At 49.6% G+C, this 17,646-nt stretch overlaps 1 long non-coding RNA gene across 1 annotated transcript in view; it reads left to right on the forward strand.

Annotated features, from left to right (window-relative positions):
* The window catches only part of LOC119390497 (uncharacterized), a 58,000-nt gene that overhangs the window by 26,401 nt on the left and 13,953 nt on the right, over positions 1-17,646 (forward strand). The window contains exon 2 of the long non-coding RNA XR_005183339.2: positions 6,347-6,391. This is a non-coding gene — a long non-coding RNA (uncharacterized LOC119390497). The remainder of the gene's footprint in view (positions 1-6,346; positions 6,392-17,646) is intronic.

Genomic DNA, 17,646 nt, shown 5'->3' on the forward strand with positions numbered 1-17,646 from the left:
AAACCAAGAGCCCACGTGCTGATCTCGCCAACGTGTACGCAATTATATCACGCGTAACAAAGGAGAGACTATGAATTTCTCTTCCAAGGAATCGAGCACGCCTGATGATGTCCTATTAAGGAAGGCGTCAGGCTTCTCAAACGGCGAGTGACAACTGCTGCAAAAGTTTTGTAATCAACGTTGAGAAGCGTAATTGGTCTCCATTCCTCTGGGCGAACAGACGATGGGTCATGTTTAGGTATTAACACAATTAGACCATCGTCAAAGCTATCAGGGAAATCAAAGTTCTCGAAGCAACGGCAAATAACAGAAGTGAAAGTGGCACCAATGTCATCCCAAAAGGTTAAATAAAACTCAACGGGCAACCCGTCCGGCCCAGGAGCCGAACCGCGCTTCATGGAAGACAATGCCTCTTTCACCTCATCAGCTGACGGACTTGCACAAAGTTGTGCAGCTACCTCTGGTGGAACCTGAGGCAGCCCACTAAACATTGTGAATGTCTCGGCGGTACCATGATGCGTTGACATTGTCGCACGAGCCATGTTTTCAAAGTGAGCTATAAAAACTGATCGATCACGCGCGGGTGGCAACGCAGCGGGAAGGGCTCTGGCGGCCTGAGTTCCCAACGGACTCGACTGTCTGAGAAGCGAGTTTCTCGCAAAGCGCAGAACCTCGGGGTGAGCACATGGATTACGTCTGCAACGCCAAGCAGCCGCCGACAACGACGATGCGGCAATAAGGCGTTGGAAACGTCCCCGTAACTCTCGCTGCCATGAGCGCATCAATGCAGTTAGTCGATCCGCCCGAAGAGCAATGCGTAGCTTTGTGGCAGTGTCCGTTAGTTTTTTCCGACATACGGCGTCTCAGAGCACGCCCTTCGACTGAGCAGTGTAGACGCCACTGTACCTTGAGCGCGTCCAGGACTCGAGACCGGAGCCGAACAGGGAGGCGCGCAAGACTCTAGACAAAACTGGAGCGCGAACGCGTGTCATGCAGAACGCGGATGTCAAGACGCCATGGTCTCACTGAGGAAGAAAAGGGAAAGCAAGCCTCGAGCACTACTGGTCGATGGTCAGAATATAAACAGGGGATGATGGTAATTGTATCACATCAGATCGCGACACACAAGAAGCTAGCGCACGTGGGACGTAGAAGCGATCCAATCTACTAGACGATGAACCACGCCGCCAAGTCCAGGCATATTGTGGTCCATGTACTAGTCTGTACGCATCGATCAAACAGAAGTGCTGGACCAGGCGACGCAGCTCGCGTGCGTTCCACTCAGATCGACCCCATCCCGGACCCTGCACGTCAGCTCGCGTGTCTAATACACAGTTAAAATCCCCGGCGAGTATGACATGCCGACCGTCAAGAAAATACACGTCCAGGCGTTCTATGTTTAGAAAAAGTTTATTTCATCGTAGGACGTTACGAACATTTAAAAACAGTGTCCGTACAACAAGAAAACTAACGTACACAAATGACGAAACACAATACACATAAAACGTTTAAACAGAAATGTCGAAGTTCACAGTGTGTCCCTAATGCATGCTACTAAGGAACTAGCATGCGCACACTTATCACAATATAGACAATGTACATGACTATGTATATACACAGTACAGATGACTTGCTGAACATGCCAGCAAATATGTACAGCATTATGTACAGCATATTTTATGGTATATGTAATTTACATAATTTACAGTTTGAGCATGAAATGTGTATTACAAGAACCTGCATGGCTACGGGGATATGCATACACAGAAATAATAAATACAAACAGATTTTATGCAATATTATTCAATGTGTGATAACCTGGCTACAAGAACCAGGTCAGATGAAAAGCTAGCCGCACACGTCCATTAACTGTGTTTAGAAAAATTTATTATCACAGACGCTTCACATCAATAACAATTCAACGTAACATTTGCTCGCTAGACATACGTTTACGAGAATGACAAAACAAACTACCGACGGAAAAACCAAGTGTGCCCAATATTATGACAGCTTCATTTGCTGAGGTAGTTGACTTTACCATACAGACGCACGTTTGTGTTTCTGGTTTCAGAACAGAAAGTTTAACGTCCTGGTCAAGTTTTTCAGAGACGCTGACATCTTTTGTCAGCAAAACTTGATGTTTGAGGCAATGACGACAAACCTTTATCTAACATTATGCGTAGTGTTTACATCAGCCGAGAAAGAGTACTTACGCTTCGAACGGAAAGCCCCCGCACGACTATCTTTCACAGGTGAAGGGCAAGCGCGCCGCGTGCTCTTTTTCTAAAGTTTTTTTTTTTTTTTTTGACACGGAGCGGCTTTTCGTTATAAACCGTTACGCGTTTGCAAAAACTGTCATCACCATAAATGACCTCTACCTTTCTAGCGCGTGCAACGCAATAACTCGGCCGGCGCGCGTCCTCTTCGTCGTCTTCTTCATATTCAGCTTCCTCCCCGAACATGTGCGCCCGGCGCGCGCTCTCCCATTGCGCGGATCTGTCCGGCGTGGGATGGAATAACTCGGATGGGCGAGAGAATGAGTACAGAGAGAGAAACAAAAATATAAAGCAAGAGAAACATAGAGAAAGAAATAAAGGGAGAAAGAGAGAAAATGGATTGAAAGACAATAGAAATATACAGAGAGAGAAAGGGATGGGAATAACAGACAAAAAAGATAGAAAAAAAACAGAGCGCATGACAGAAAGAGAAATAAAAGCGAAAGAGAGAGAAAGAAGTAGAGAGAGAAAGAGATAGAAAGAAATAGACGGAGTGAGAAATAAAGAAATAGAAACAAAGACAGTAATGAGATAGAAAAAAAAAAGTCACAGTTTCGCCGCAAGGGCGAAGCAATGAATGCGATAGCAAGAAACTAATGCTATACGAAGTGAGGCTCGCCAATGGATACTCTCAGTTTGAACAGCGCTTCTGTTGCAAAAGGCGGCCGAAGCAGCGAAGGAAACTAGCGTGCTTCAAGTGTCGAGCTGTGGAAACTTGATAGTTCGCGCTCATCTTCTATTTGTTCGTTTGGCGGCGTCCCTGAGCTCGAGTGACATTCGTACGCGCCGTAACATGAGCGCGGACACCACGGGGAAAGCGTGAAACATTCCTCTACCCCTCGCCACGAGAAAACCGCGCGAGCAGACAGCGGAAGGGCAAGCTTCTCCCATGCGCAAATATAAGAAGAAGCGAGTGAGCTCGCCGACGACGACTTTTAAATGCGCCCGGCGGGCTCCTAGCGCCACCTCGCTGGTAATGAAGAAACGCTTATTATCGCCTGCTGTCTCTGAGTCCGTCCAGCGCTAAATGGTGTGTATATAACGCTCGCCGTTAGCTACGTGGAGGATCTGCGTTTCGTGGCGTAGTGGATAGCGCCGCTCGCTGTGGAGCAAGAGGTCCCTGGTTCGATTCCGCGCTTCAGAAGCATTTTTCTGAGTTATTTTTCTTTGGGGCTTTTATATATATATACATACTTATATACGGTGCATGACGGCGGCGACGGCGACGGCGACGGCAAAATCCAGCCGAGACTGTCCATATAATTGCTATCGCAATAAAAACGGAGAGAAAGAGAGGAAGAAAGAAAGAAAAAAAATTCGGCAGTTTCCACGTACCGTGGGTGTCGACGTTATGCGAAGCATGCAGCGCGAAGGTGACTGTGGCGTAATCTTTTTACTGAGCGAAACGTTACAAAGTAACGCTAAAGATTTGTATAAATTTTATGCGCACACGTATATGTTGAAGAGCCGCATATGTGTTATATAACCAGTTGTTTACAGTTGGGTAACGCTGCCAACGGCAACGTGGGCATTACCAAACACCAGAAGCGCTAAGCTGATATGTAGTGCTTGCACTTGTCAGTTATGATGGAGAACGCACGCAACTTTCACGAACCCGTGTGCATGTGTGGAAGAGGTTCTTGACAGTTCTTGAACAAGGTCGTCATCACCGTGGTCAGTGAGCACCAGCAGCTGGTCATGACTTGTTATTGAATCCGGTCGTGATTGCAGTGGTGAGGGGTCCCTGTGTAGTGAAGTATGAGGTATGGTACAGCTGTTGGAAATTGTGGATGCCTCGGTCATTTCGTCGACAAATTGTGAGCCGATAGAGCCGGCGACATGTCGGAACCTGAAGCCACTCTTCGCGTTGGTGAATATAGGCCGTTGAGGCTGGAAGGCCTTCGTGATATTAGCGCGTACATGCATAGTGCTACGTAGACCAACATCAGTGGATGACGCTTCTCGTATTCGTAGACTTCCTAGGCGTATGTGGCCTACGTTACCTAGCCTACCAAGGCGGGCTGTCAATCAATGTGGCATCATCCTCGGTCAGCATGAGGCCATCGCCCAGCCTCGTAAGAAATGAAGAGGACACTGCGTCGTTCTGGCGGAATGAGTGCACATTACGGTGCGATGATGTGAATATCATACGTAACTTTCGTTAATGTATTCCTCCGGGGTCGAGCAATGTTTCAGTATAGCTTGCTGAATCATAGCAATACAAGTGTAATGTTTATTAGACTGCTATAAAAGCGGAGGCAACACCGTAACCACAGACGTTAATCTGATATGACGCACGTATCGTAGGAGTATACATCGTAGGAGTATAATGTAGTGTTTATTGCTTTCTTGCAAAATTAGATAGCCAGCACCATAACCACAATTTACGTTGCACCGACATTACGCCTGCATATGCTGTTTTTTCAAACCAGTTTACAGACCTGGCGTGGCTTTGTGGTAGAATACCTGATTGCCACGCAGAATGCTTGTGTATTCGATTCCTGATGGGGTCCTATTTTTTATTCCATCCATTCGCCGCGTCAACGCTGCCGATGTCGGTTTTTCTTAACGCTCTCGCATTTAAGTTACCAATGTCTGTTCTCGCCGTTCCTCGGTAGACATAAACTGTCAATCACCTGTGGCGCATACCCGTACACCGCGGCCCGTGGTAAACGGGCATGTGCCACACGTGTCTAGTGGAAAGGGTTTGACGACGTACGCGACAGGATTTTCGCGTTATTCATGTCATGACCCAACAGTCATATTCGTCAAATCCTCTTACCCTGCCATGCCAGTTTTGGTCTACACCAAGTTAAGGAGGCGATCATGAGAGCACTCAGACGAAGGCGGCTAGATAGATAGATAGATAGATAGATAGATAGATAGATAGATAGATAGATAGATAGATAGATAGATAGATAGATAGATAGATAGATAGATAGATAGATAGATAGATAGATAGATAGATAGATAGATAGATAGATAGATAGATAGATAGATAGATAGATAGATAGATAGATAGATAGATAGATAGATAGATAGATAGATAGATAGATAGATAGATAGATAGATAGATAGATAGAAACGCTCAAAGTGCCACAGGTTCGCTAAGAAATGCTTCACATTTAAAATGAAAGGAAACAAGGAAGGCCGCCCAGCTCCGCACTTCCTTCAGGCAATCTTGAAACCGTTTACACATACGCACAGTGTGGATCACTAAAGTGTGTTGGCCATCGAGTAGAAGGGATATGCGCCGACGTCACCGATGCCGCCATATTGTTGCACCGGTGAACGGCTCCACTTTATATCTATCCACTTACCTTCATCAGCAGAGCAGAAGCTCTGCATAGGACCACAAAAACGATATATACGGTGACGAACGAGGCAGTCGAACAAACGTCAGCCACAGTGTTCGGCTTGTTCAACAGCAGCCACGTCATCAAACCCGCGGTCCGTGCCAGGCCGATCCACTCGTGGCGGCAAAGCATGGTGACAGGTGTATACGTACAGTCAGCGTCAGAAGTTTGGAGACCATTAGGTCTCAGGAAACTTTGAATATACAATAATAATAATAATAATAATAATAATAATAATAATAATAATAATAATAATAATAATAATAATAATAATAATAATATCTGGGGTTTAACGTCCCAGAACAACGATGTGATTGTGCGAGACTCCGTAGTAGAGGGCTCCGGAAATTTCGACCACCTGGGGTTCATTAACGCGCACCCAAGTCACGGGTACACAGGCCTCAAACATTTTCTTCTCCACCGAAAATGAACTTTGAATATCCCAGCAATTCGTGACTGCATCCGGTCGAACTGCACAATACGTGTTGTTAGCGCGTTTTGGAATAGGCCGGAAACTTAAATTCAAGGTTGCCTGCCAAAGCAGCGGGAATATTCGGCTTTTTCTTGCGACTCGTGGTCTCTAAACATTTTACGCTGACTGTACGTTTTCTTTAAACGCGGGCGCGAAAGTAAAAGAAATTGTGTTGTACGCGCGCGTCTAGTCATTTGCCAAAACATCCTTCATTCACTTACTTTTTCTCTCATTCATTGCAGCCAACGGACACACCTGAATTTGGCGGCCACGTGGTTGAGCGATCGGTAAGTGTATTGTGCCTCGGGGTCCTTCTCTACTGCTTCACGCTCCTGATGTTTCTTTTTTTTAAGGGGGAGGGAGGTTCGTTTTTTCTCCTATAGCATATGTGTCCATGCATCCATCCTACGGGCACATGAAAAGAAAAAAAAAACTCACATGGTCATTTATACATTCGCCTGCAGGTTCGCCAGATCTGTATACTTTTTCAGACTGTTGGCGGCATAATTTTTGCACTTTTTGGCTATTTTTGAGGTACCTGATCTATCGTAAAAATTGGCTAAATGTATGTGTAGCACATACTACGTGGCAACTTTACCAAAAACTTAGGCCACTGAACGACCACGGGACTTGAAATCTTTTCAAGCGTGTACATTATCATTAGAGACCGGATTTTAGGCAAATGCATATTTTGTTCCTTGCGCTCCTATCGCGCCATTTTGATATATGAGCATGAATTAGAGGTTAAGAAAGGCTTTTATAGTGCCTATAAATGCCTATTTTTGGCGTTCGTGCCTAAATGCTTACAAATGCCTATAAATGCCTATTTTCAAAATTGGCGCTGAAGTTTCACTCCCAGGTGCTGTTTGAGACCGTTATTCATGTTACCGCGTAACATTGACGGTTCGGAACTATGGAGTTCGACCTAGTCTTCTAGTTGAACCAACTCCCGGAAACAACCGCTAGCAGCAGTGAAGTGGGACACGCCGGCGAGCATTCGCCGCCGTGCTGACATGGCGTGACCTGTTGGCGAATACGAAACCGCGGAGAGCAGTCAACGGAAAGGAGGGTGAAGAGCGATAAAAAAGGAATAAAAATGTGATGTGCCGCACCTTTTGTTTTGTTTGTAATTTGCTTTTCAAGGTGTTCAATGCAGTAACGTAGCCAGAAATTCTTTTCGGGGGGGGGGGGGGAGGGGGGTAACCATACTTTACGTATGTTCGTGCATCCGTTCGTATGTGTGCGTGTATATACACACACGCGACACTTCAAGTTTCCGGGGACGGGGGGAGGAATTTACTACCCCCCCCCCCCCCGCCTGGCTGCGCCAGTAGTTCACTGCCAGGGAGAAAATTAGCTCTACGCAATTCTATTCGACCCGGCCAATAGGAAAAATCCCTCCCTTTTGGTCCCTTAGCTATCTGGCTATCTGCTCCTGTTCTGCTCTTCTCAGTCATACCGAAAAGACACCCAGGAGTGCGTTGATTGGGCTTTGTCCCGGCACCGTTCGCAGAGACCGTGTTTCTGCGGACAATGCGGGACCAAGCCCAAATGCATGGCTATGTTCAACTGTTGGCGCCTTTGTGCCATCTTAAGCAATAAAATTTTTGCTTTCCGGTTGTAGATAGAGGTCGCGCACGTCCCCGTTTGAAATTATTTGCATTTATGTGAAAGTTTATTGTGCCTATATTTACGATATTGGAGGCCTAAAACGTTGTTGTTTTGTCTGCCTGTTTTGGCGACTAAAACGAGTTTTTTTTTAATGCCTAAAAATCCGGCCTCTAATTATCATCAAGCCAACGCCAACGCGCGCGCTTTCGTGCCATCCAAATGATGCAAGAGTTTTTACGTGGACAGCTCCAGCTAGAATGGGAGTTGTGTCTACAAATGGAAAGGGATCAGCCTGTTTAAACCAGTGATAGATTCCTGGACGAAGACACACGACTACAAAGATGCGTCCAAGCGCCGGCGCCGCGCTCTATGTAGGCTAAAATTACACAGTAGCGACACCACCGCTCACCGGAATCACAAGGCGGGAGAGGGATCGCGTTTCATGACTCAGTTGACATAGCTTCTTTCCCCCGTGTCATCCATTCCTGTGTAGCGTCCATGGAGCGGGCTTGTCGGCAATAAAGAACAAAGAAAGCACTTAAAGCGCACCACGGATCCCTGTAACTCCGCTCAATCATTCTGTGCGGATGCGAAAAGCTTTGCGGCGATCGATTCGTGAGGAGGCAATAAACTCCGATGCTGAGGTCATTCGATGAGGTACTTGGCAAAGTGGTTCAGGACGCCTTTAAAACAGGCAAAAGCGCTTGACGTCGCGAAAATGAACGAACGTAATTGGTTGGAGTATCTATGGAAATTCTTTTCACGTGGGACGGCGTTCGCTTGGGCGGAGCTTCCATTTTGCTTAGGTTGTAACCGACTGTAGATAAAATACCTGTAAAAATGCTAATTCCTTTAAAGAATTTGCCATTTTTATCGAGCCAAACAACTTCACTGTGCATCGCACAGGTTACGTACTCAGGTAAATCGGTGAATGTTCAAATGAGCAACTTTATCGCGGGTGAGCGGAGCCGTATTGCTCAGGATGCTCGTAAAAAGTAAGATTTTGATCGACAATGCCTTCGTTCAAGTGAGGTCGCACTCAAAACGAACCGTGCCACATAAAGTGTTAAGCGTACACTTACAGGCTACTCATCCATGTTGCCAATAAGACGTCAAGTATCTATAGCAGCCTACTGAGAGCAACCAATGCTATATCTACAAAGTCACTTAATCCATGCTTCAGTCGAAAATTGATTTCACAGCATAGTTTCGCACACACACACAAAAAAAAAATTCTCAAGCTTCCTTTATGCATTCGCCTAAGACGACTCGAAGGCGAAAGCCACCTTCTGTTTATTCTCAGTCGATATACTGATCCCGTGCGAAATCATTCTGCGCCCAACGTCGTGTAAAACTGCCTCCAAGATCGGAGGCATTGCAAGCTTTTCTGCCCCTCACCTAGTTTTGCACTGCCTCCGTGATCGGCCCACCTTTCACCAAGCGACGATGTCATGTGAAGACGTGACAAATTTTGGTGATCCGTGAGGTCATGATGACGTCATATGGTGACGTCATCAGGTGGTGATGATTTTTTTTTTTGCATCAGTCGTGTTGACGCCGCCGACGCGGGACGCCGGTCTATTTACACGTTTGATGAGGCATCTAAGGCTGTCGCCTTAATGACAGACCAAAATAAATTTCCTTGGCGAAGCGGGGGGCTTGAACCAGGACCTTCACGGACCGAACTCAAGCGTCAAAACCGCTGACGCTTGCACAGCGCAAATTCATGGGAAGAATATGAATGAGAGAGGGGAGTGGCCACAAATCACGCGCACGCTTCCTGGAGGGGGGATGTCAATTTCTCTCCGGCACTGTCATGTTCGTTGAGCGGCCGTGGCGCGCCCGAGACCTCGAGCGACGAGACGACGGCGACGCTGCCGGTCGTTTCGCCGATGCCAACGCGAGCTTACCGAGAGAGATCCTTACCACGTCTCAGCTATACTCGCGGACAACTTTTCTTGGCAATGAAAGGTACTCGTTTTTCGAATATGGCGTCGTGCTGCTTTTCCTGCCGTCGTCGTCCCCCACATTTCTGTATCGCTATCGTGTTCGCCTCGCTCGTCGTCCATGTCGTGTCGTGCCTACCACCAGCGGAACCCCTCGCTCCTCAGACTATCGCGGCTGGACACCCGAACCATGTTTTCTGGACATTTCGGCTCATTCTGCCTCCACCATCCGTGAGCTTCGATGTAAGCCTAACCGTCGACCTGTTGCGGCCTCCCCTCTCAAGAGCTGGCCCTCTGTCGCCTGTCCGTGCTTACCACAGCTTTCTCCTGACTGGTGTGTCTCCCGAGCAGCCTGGCCCATCCCTGCTTACATGCGGCGACATCTCGCCTAACCCAGGGCCAGCAGTATGTGCACGCTGCGACAGACGTGTATACGACCATCAAGCAGCGCTTTGTTGTGATGACTGTGACCGATGGTGCCACCGTCAGTGCGTGTACATGTCGCTCCAAGAATACCGACGCCTCGGCGGCTACAACACCTCCTGGGTATGTTTCCAGTGTACCTTGCCCCACTTCCCTGACGACATTTTTCATATCCCACCGTCGCCTTCCATCTCAACACCCGGTCACCCGCCATCCCCGACGGCCTCGCGTTCGAGCCACTCAGCGTCCGCGCCACCTACATTCAGTCCCCGCGCGAAGACGCTAACGTTTTGGTACAACTGTCGAAGCGTCCGTAACAAAATAGTGGATTTACATGCGCATTTGTCTGCAATCCCGCCAAATGCTGTCGTGTTGCTTACAGAAACCTGGCTCGACGCAAGCGTGACTGACAGCGAACTTTTCGACACTAGCGGGTACACAGTGCTCCGGAAGGATAGGTGTGGCCGGGGTGGCGGTGTCTTGATGGCTTTCCCAACTCCTGCAAAAGTGAACCGCCGGCTCGACTTGGAACACGATGATCTTGAGGCTCTTTTCGTCGAGCTTATATTACCGCACAGTACCGTGCTGGTCTGCTGCGCATACTGCCCGCCTACATTAAAGGATGAAGCGTATAAGCACCTTGATTCATCCCTTTCACTCGCCTTGAGCAGGCAGTATACCAACGTTCTGGTATTCGGTGACTTCAACGCTCATATTGACTGGACTTCACACGACGACCCCCTCCCACACGACCGCACCGACGACCTACTCCTGGACATCATGACATCAGCCAACCTCGTCCAGGCATGCCTCGAACCCACATACTCTTCACGAGATGGTACCTCCTCCTCCCTAGACCTTGTGTTCGTGGCCGAACCAACCTGAGTAACCTCCTGCACAACAAGTGAGGGCCTGTCTAACAGCGATCATCGGGCCATTGAAGTGTGCTACGCTGCAGTGTGTGGGGATTGAGGCTTGCCCGTCGCCATTGCGCGGGTTTTTCGCCTATTTCTGCCATCCTCATGTCCGATCATGTCGCTCCCCTCCTCCGCCGTCCTACGGCGCTGGGCGAGCGGGGGTGACGTTAAACCCCCTCACCCCGGCGCCGGATCGCGACGGTGGCGCCACGTTCGGGTCTCGCGTGCTCGCGTCTCGCGAGACGTTGCGCGCGGCGGGGGAGTCAGACTCTCTCTGGACCTCGTAAGGTGAGCACGTCTTTTCTTTCCCGTCCGTCGGCTCCTTTGTTTGGGCTCGCTCGGACGGAGTTCGCTAACGGTGCTTTGCGCCAGCGGCGAGCGCTTACCTTACGTTGTCCTTTCCGAACGCTAGGCTGAAGAGCGGTGCGGTGCATTCGCGCGTGGTCTTACTACGCCGAAACCGTACCTATCGAAGCCAACGCGAGCGGAGTTTGCCCTTGCTCGAGCGATCGGGCCCTGTTTTGGTCGCTGATCGCGAGAGCACGCAGCATAGTCGCGAGGGAACGTTTCTCTCAGCGGCGTGTCCCCGTGAGCCCTTTTGCCCGCGGAGACGTGCTCGCGGCACCCTTGGTGTTGTACTTTCGCCCGTGGCGTGGTTAAGCCTGTTTTGCTTCTCCCGCCGCCTTTGGGAGCGGGCGTTGTACTGCGTTTTGTGGTGTTGCCGCAGGCAATAAAGTGTTGCGGATTTCGAGAGCAGTACTGTGTACTTGCCGCGTTACGCTCGGCGCCTTGTTTGCGCTCGAACGTGCGTGTGCAGCGGTGCGCTAGTTCACGCGAGGCGACGGCAGACGCGGCCCGGTGGCTCGCTAAGTCCGAACCCACGCTAGTGGCCGTACTCCTGTGAGGTACGTGCACACTACAAGTGTTACCCCGAAACGGATACCACGTTCGTCAACTGTGGAAATTTGACCAGACTGACCATACTCATCTAGCGCGCTTAGCGCACCTTGCACCCTGGTGCATGACCTCATCTGGCGACGACTGCCTTGGCAACTATGAATTGTGGTGCGACATGGCATCGGCAATCCAACGCGAGTGTGTACCATCGTGCACCCGAACGTCCAAGCGAAGGCACCGCCCGTGGATCACCCCAGAAATCATGAAGGCAGCGAGACAAAAACGACTGCTGTTTCGGAAGGCCTCCCGAACACAGTGCCCCATCACTTTCCAACTGGCGAAGGCCCACCAGCGCTCCCTCAAGGCAGCGATCCACGTAGAGCATCAGCGCTACACCACCAGGCTAGCTGAGAAAGCTACGGAGAACCCCAAGGTGTTCTGGTCTTACGTGAATAGTCTTCGGTCATCACGTCACCGCCCCAGCTTCAACATCCAGGGAAAGCTTGTTGACCGCCCCGTGGAAGTCTCTGCTCTCTTTGCTGAACAATTTTCTTCCATCTATGTTCAAGCCCCCGCCGATGACAGCGAACTACTCGAAAAATTCCACGTGATCAAGGCACGCATCCAACTCAGCTTCCCGACGACTCGCGTGATGACTCACTCCTTCTCTCAGCTACTTTTTCACCAGAAGCACTGTCCTCAGCCATCTCCAAAATCAATCCATCTCCCAGCCCGGTCCCGATGGCATGGCGCCCACCTTCTTTCGACTGCTTGCGCCCCAAGTGCTTGTATCCCTGTGCACTGTGTTCCAATCCCTACTTGACCATGGGACCGTGCCCGCCTCTTGGAAACGTGCCCTGGTTACCCCTGTTCACAAAGGGAAATCCAAGCCCTCTAACGATCCCAAGAACTATCGTCCAATCTCCATTACGTCGATCATATGCCGCACGTTTGAACGTGTTCTGAACAGCCAACTCCTTGACTTTCTCGAGCGGAGAAAGTTTTTTCCTGCCTCGCAGCATGGCTTTCGCCGTGACCGCAGCTGCGACACAGCCCTGGCTACCTTGAACCAAATCGTAAGCCACAATCTTGACAACCGCACAGACACCGACGTCATACAGCTCGACCTGAGCAACGCCTTCGACACCCTCAACATCTCCCTCTTGCTGAACAAGGCGAAGGAAGCAGGAATTCGCGGATGCCTGCTCGGGTGGCTGGCCAACTTCCTGATCGGGCGCAGCCAACGTGTCTTATATTGTGGCGCCCACTCGAAGAGGATACCTGTGCCCTCAGGAGTGCCTCAGGGTTCTGTCCTTGCGCCGACCCTCTTCCTGATATACGTCAACAACATGCCCCAGGACAACCGCTTCCCCCTTGTGCAGTACGCGGACGACACGTCCATCCTTGCCCCTATCATTTGTCCCTCCACAAGTGAGGATCTCCAGGAGTACCTAATGGTGATCGACTCCTGGATCATTTCCAACCACCTGAAGCTGTCCCCCGATAAATGCAGTGTAATGAAGTTCTCGAGTGCTCGCCTGCCTGCCAAGCCCTCATACACTATGCGCGGTATCCCTCTTCCCACGGAGGATTCACTGAAAATCTTAGGTGTCACGTTCACCACCACTCTGGACTTAAGCCTTCAGGTTGCAAGCGTCGTTGCTAAGGCTCGCCGCGTCCTCGGCTTCGTGTCCAGAGTCTCTAAACCATGCGGTCCCGCTACATTTGCCCTTCTGTACACATCACTCGTGCTGCCTATCCTTGAATATGGCTGCGCCGTATGGTCACCCAACCAACAGCACCTTATCGCCCGCATCGAAAGCGTACAAAGAAGAGCCTCGCGCATCCTCTACGCACGCTCCATAAAGTCTCCGCCGGCGGACTACGCTACCCGCCTGAAGATGGCCAAGTGGCGTCCTCTGCGACAACGTCATGCTGTGACCCAAATGCGCCTGCTCTGTCGTCTACTCGATGGCTCCCTGGCGGACACCCCCTTATCGTCAGCAGTACGTGTGAATAAACGCTCGGGTCAGCCGGAGCCTCTGCATACGCAAACTAAGCGTCACGGCTCCTCCGCCATCCCAGCCGCCGTACGCGAGTTCCTCACTCTTCCCATGAGTGTTCGCGCACCTCCCCCTCGCACCAGCGAAGACTCCAAACATCTCTGCTCTCTGTACAGTCGCCATTTGTCCAGCGATTGGTGATGACCTCACCCTCCACCCCCTCCCCCCTTTTTTTCTTCCTCCATTCTTTCCTTTTTTTTTTCTCTCTCTTTCTTGCCTTCCGGTGACGGGCTAGCAGACGCACGCGCGTAAGGGTCTTTCCTTTCTGTCTAGCCTCGCACGCCACCGGAGGGCTCACATTGTTGTGCAAATAAAAATTATTAAAGACGATAGTCTTTCTTGGGGAACTTAAACGCAGAAATTTTGGTCTGTCTGTCTTTCTGTTTGTCGGCACTTCCCTCGATTCAGCCACTCGGCCAAAGTTGAACCCCCTGCACAAGGGCCAGCCATCGTGAACGGCTCACTAGGTTCATACTTGTCTACATGGTTGATCAAAAAGCTAACATTACGCATATCTGAGGCGCAACATCACTAGATAAGTATTAGGTGGTGTGTTCCTTTAATAGAAAATATATAGATACGTAATTCTAGAGACCCTAGTTTCTTAAGCTGCGCTGAAAATGCGACTGCGCCGAAACTTGGCTTCCACCGTGCCCTCTGCGCGAGCTCATTGTTGTGTTTCGGTTTCAGTTCAGTATTGCACTGTACGAGTGCCATGGGGCGCCGCTCTGCCATTCCTGCTTTACCCAGGCGACGTGAATATAAAATAGTGTGTGGAGAGTACTCGTTGAGTGCGGACGTTTCTTCTGCTTCGGCGCTTCGCGCCAAACCGCGTCTTCGGGCTGGCTGGCGTCCCCGCCGTTCGCGTTGGTCACCGCCGTCTTGCCTGCTGCTGCGCCGGGACTACCAGCCCGCAACACAGCATTCACGTTTCCCGACGTATTGCCAGATGGCGTTCATATCTCACGCAGCGCCTCTTCTATCGTCTTTACATGACATTTGCAGCGAAGCACGCATATACGCGGCCAATTTTTATTATTATTATTATTATTATTATGGGGGCGGAGCTTCTGCACATGTACTCCTACGCGAAGTAGTCCGGTATGGCGCGCGTTTGGCACCGCTCTGGAAAGTGATGGCAACGCGCAATCAGCGTTTCATATTGACGCAGACGCCGCTTAGCGTTCGAGGTACACGTAAAAGGCGCGGCTTTCTCACGCGTGCAAAACGCTTAGTCACAACGTATAAAGTAAAATAAATATTACAAATATCTATCCGGTGTGACCGTCCGGTCTCACAGAGGTATACATGTATAGAAAATAAAGAAGTATATTTTATATCTCGCGCTAAAAATGCGGGCACATTGTGGGACTACATTCATTAGCGGTAGGATATGCGCGATTTAGCTCTGTAGCCTTCGCTCCATTGTAAAGAAAAGTTTTCCGCTAGTATATGGACGATTTTTCAGTAGCTGGTTTGAACAATTAAAATCAGAAGGCGCCACAGGCACCTGGCCTTTGAGTCCCTGGAACCTGGCCTTTGGCAGCGCTGCTCAGTGTGTCTCCATCCGCGCCGTGTTGCCGACTCGGTGTCCCCGTAGCGTCTGGGTGCATGCCTTGGGCAAGTAAAAGTAAGCAGACAGCACCGCTTGAAAAAAGTCAACATGGCGGCTATAGATGCGGAATCCTTCCACCTCGAAGTTATCACGTCGTCGTCGTCGTGCGCTGCGTGTTCCGTAAGTTCGAACCCTACGCTTTTATTCGCTTTTCATTTGCGTCCTGAAGCTTCGAGAGCAATGTATTCGTCGGTATTTCCAGTGTTTCCAAGATTCCAGTGTGCCAATCCTCGGGGACAAGGCTTAGCTGGCGTGGCCAAATAAACACAGCTTTTCTCAGTAATAAAGACAAAACGTACCTCAAACCTCCCCAGCGTGTGAAGACACAAAGCGATAGCCGATTTCATCGTTTATTTATTCATGTCAGTACAGTGGGCAAATAGCAAGCGCGAGTTCGGATCGAAGCGGGCGGTCGCGTCTGCATGGGTGCTGCCATGTTGGCTTGTAACGGCAGCTACTGGCGGTTGCTAATGCAATAATTAAATGCATACGCCATAAATGCAAAATAGAAAAAAAAAGCATATCACTTATTGCTGTGGCGTAGTACGTGCTAAGCAAGCGCAAATGTATCAACCTTGTCAACTTTTAGGCGAATAAATATATGTCGAACTATATAGTCGGATACAACTTTAGAAGTCCGCGGCATTTCCTCCTGAAAGGCGGATGCACGCAAGCGTGCACCAATGAGCGCGCACTCCAGACTGACGTCAACAGCCGGACAGCCGGTTACCACGCGCCTTCAGAGAACAATGCTGAGTGCATTAGCGGGACTACTTCTTTAGTCGCGGAGGCGATCGGCTGCAGCAAATCGGACTTCTGGGCGGGGCCTCTTTGGACTTCTTGAAGGAACGCTAAAGAGGAAAACGATTTTTCTCATATTAGTAAAGCACCCTTTCACTATGCCAGAAAAACCACGGTTGCTGCGAGAAGACGCTTAGTAAGCGAGAAAACGCGCAAAAACAAAATGTGGGTGACGACGCCACCTGGAAGTTTCCGCACCGTTCGCCGTGACGTCACATGCTTTGACGGCGCCTACTAGGGACTACATAGTTCCTAATCGGTAAAAATAAGTACATTGTCCTCTGAGGGAGCCATAGACTTAACATACCAAGTTTGGGGTAATTTTGTTGAGCCAATGGCGCCAAAATACGATAAGTACACTTTGAAAACCGCGACGTCACGCGGGGAGATTTCGGCGGGATATTTAGAAATGAAACTTTGAACTTGATTTTCTCATGTATTATTAAACTTATGATGGCGAAATTAACTACATTAGAGTTCTCAGAGCACAATTTATCGATCTAAACCGATTCATTGTATCTCTTTAGTGTCCCTTTAGGTTGTATCCCGCTATGTGTTTCTCTGCGCTAGCATGTGACTTGGCTACACCCTGCTGCAATTTGCTTGTGTGGTACGGCCACGGCTGCTTCGCTGGCCAAAGGCCAGTTGCGATCACGTGATCGAACATTGCCGCGCCCCTGCGGCGCTGCGAGAAATCGTCTATGAAATCCACAGTGAAAAAATTGCCGAAACTTACGTGCGACTGATTCGCTGTCCGAAGGTTTTCACGGCGTGGAACTAAATGGAATTTTAAATGCGAAGCATTTCTTTGCGAACCTTTGGCACTTTGAGCGTTTCTATCTACGTATATATCTATCTATCTAGCCGCCTACGTCTGGGTGCTCTCATGATCGCCTCCTTAACTTGGTGTAGACCAAGATTGGCCTGGGAGGGTAAGAGGATTTGACGAATATGCCTGTCGGGTCATGACATGAATAACGTGAAAATCCCGTTGCGTACGTTGTCAAACCCTTTCCCCCAGACACGTGTGGCCCATACCCGTTTACCACGGGCCGCGGTGTACGGGTATGCGCCACAGGTGGTTGACAGTTTATATCTACCCAGGAACGGCGAGAACAGACATTGGTAATTTCAATGCGAGAGCGTTAAGAAAAACCGACATCGGCAGCGTTGACTCGACGAATGCAAAGAAAGAATAAATATTAGGATCCCAGCGGGAATCGAACCCAAGCATTCTGCCTGGCAATCTGGTATTCTACCACAGAGCCG

Source organism: Rhipicephalus sanguineus, chromosome 4 (assembly GCF_013339695.2).
Source record: "Rhipicephalus sanguineus isolate Rsan-2018 chromosome 4, BIME_Rsan_1.4, whole genome shotgun sequence".
Classification (NCBI taxonomy): domain Eukaryota; kingdom Metazoa; phylum Arthropoda; class Arachnida; order Ixodida; family Ixodidae; genus Rhipicephalus; species Rhipicephalus sanguineus.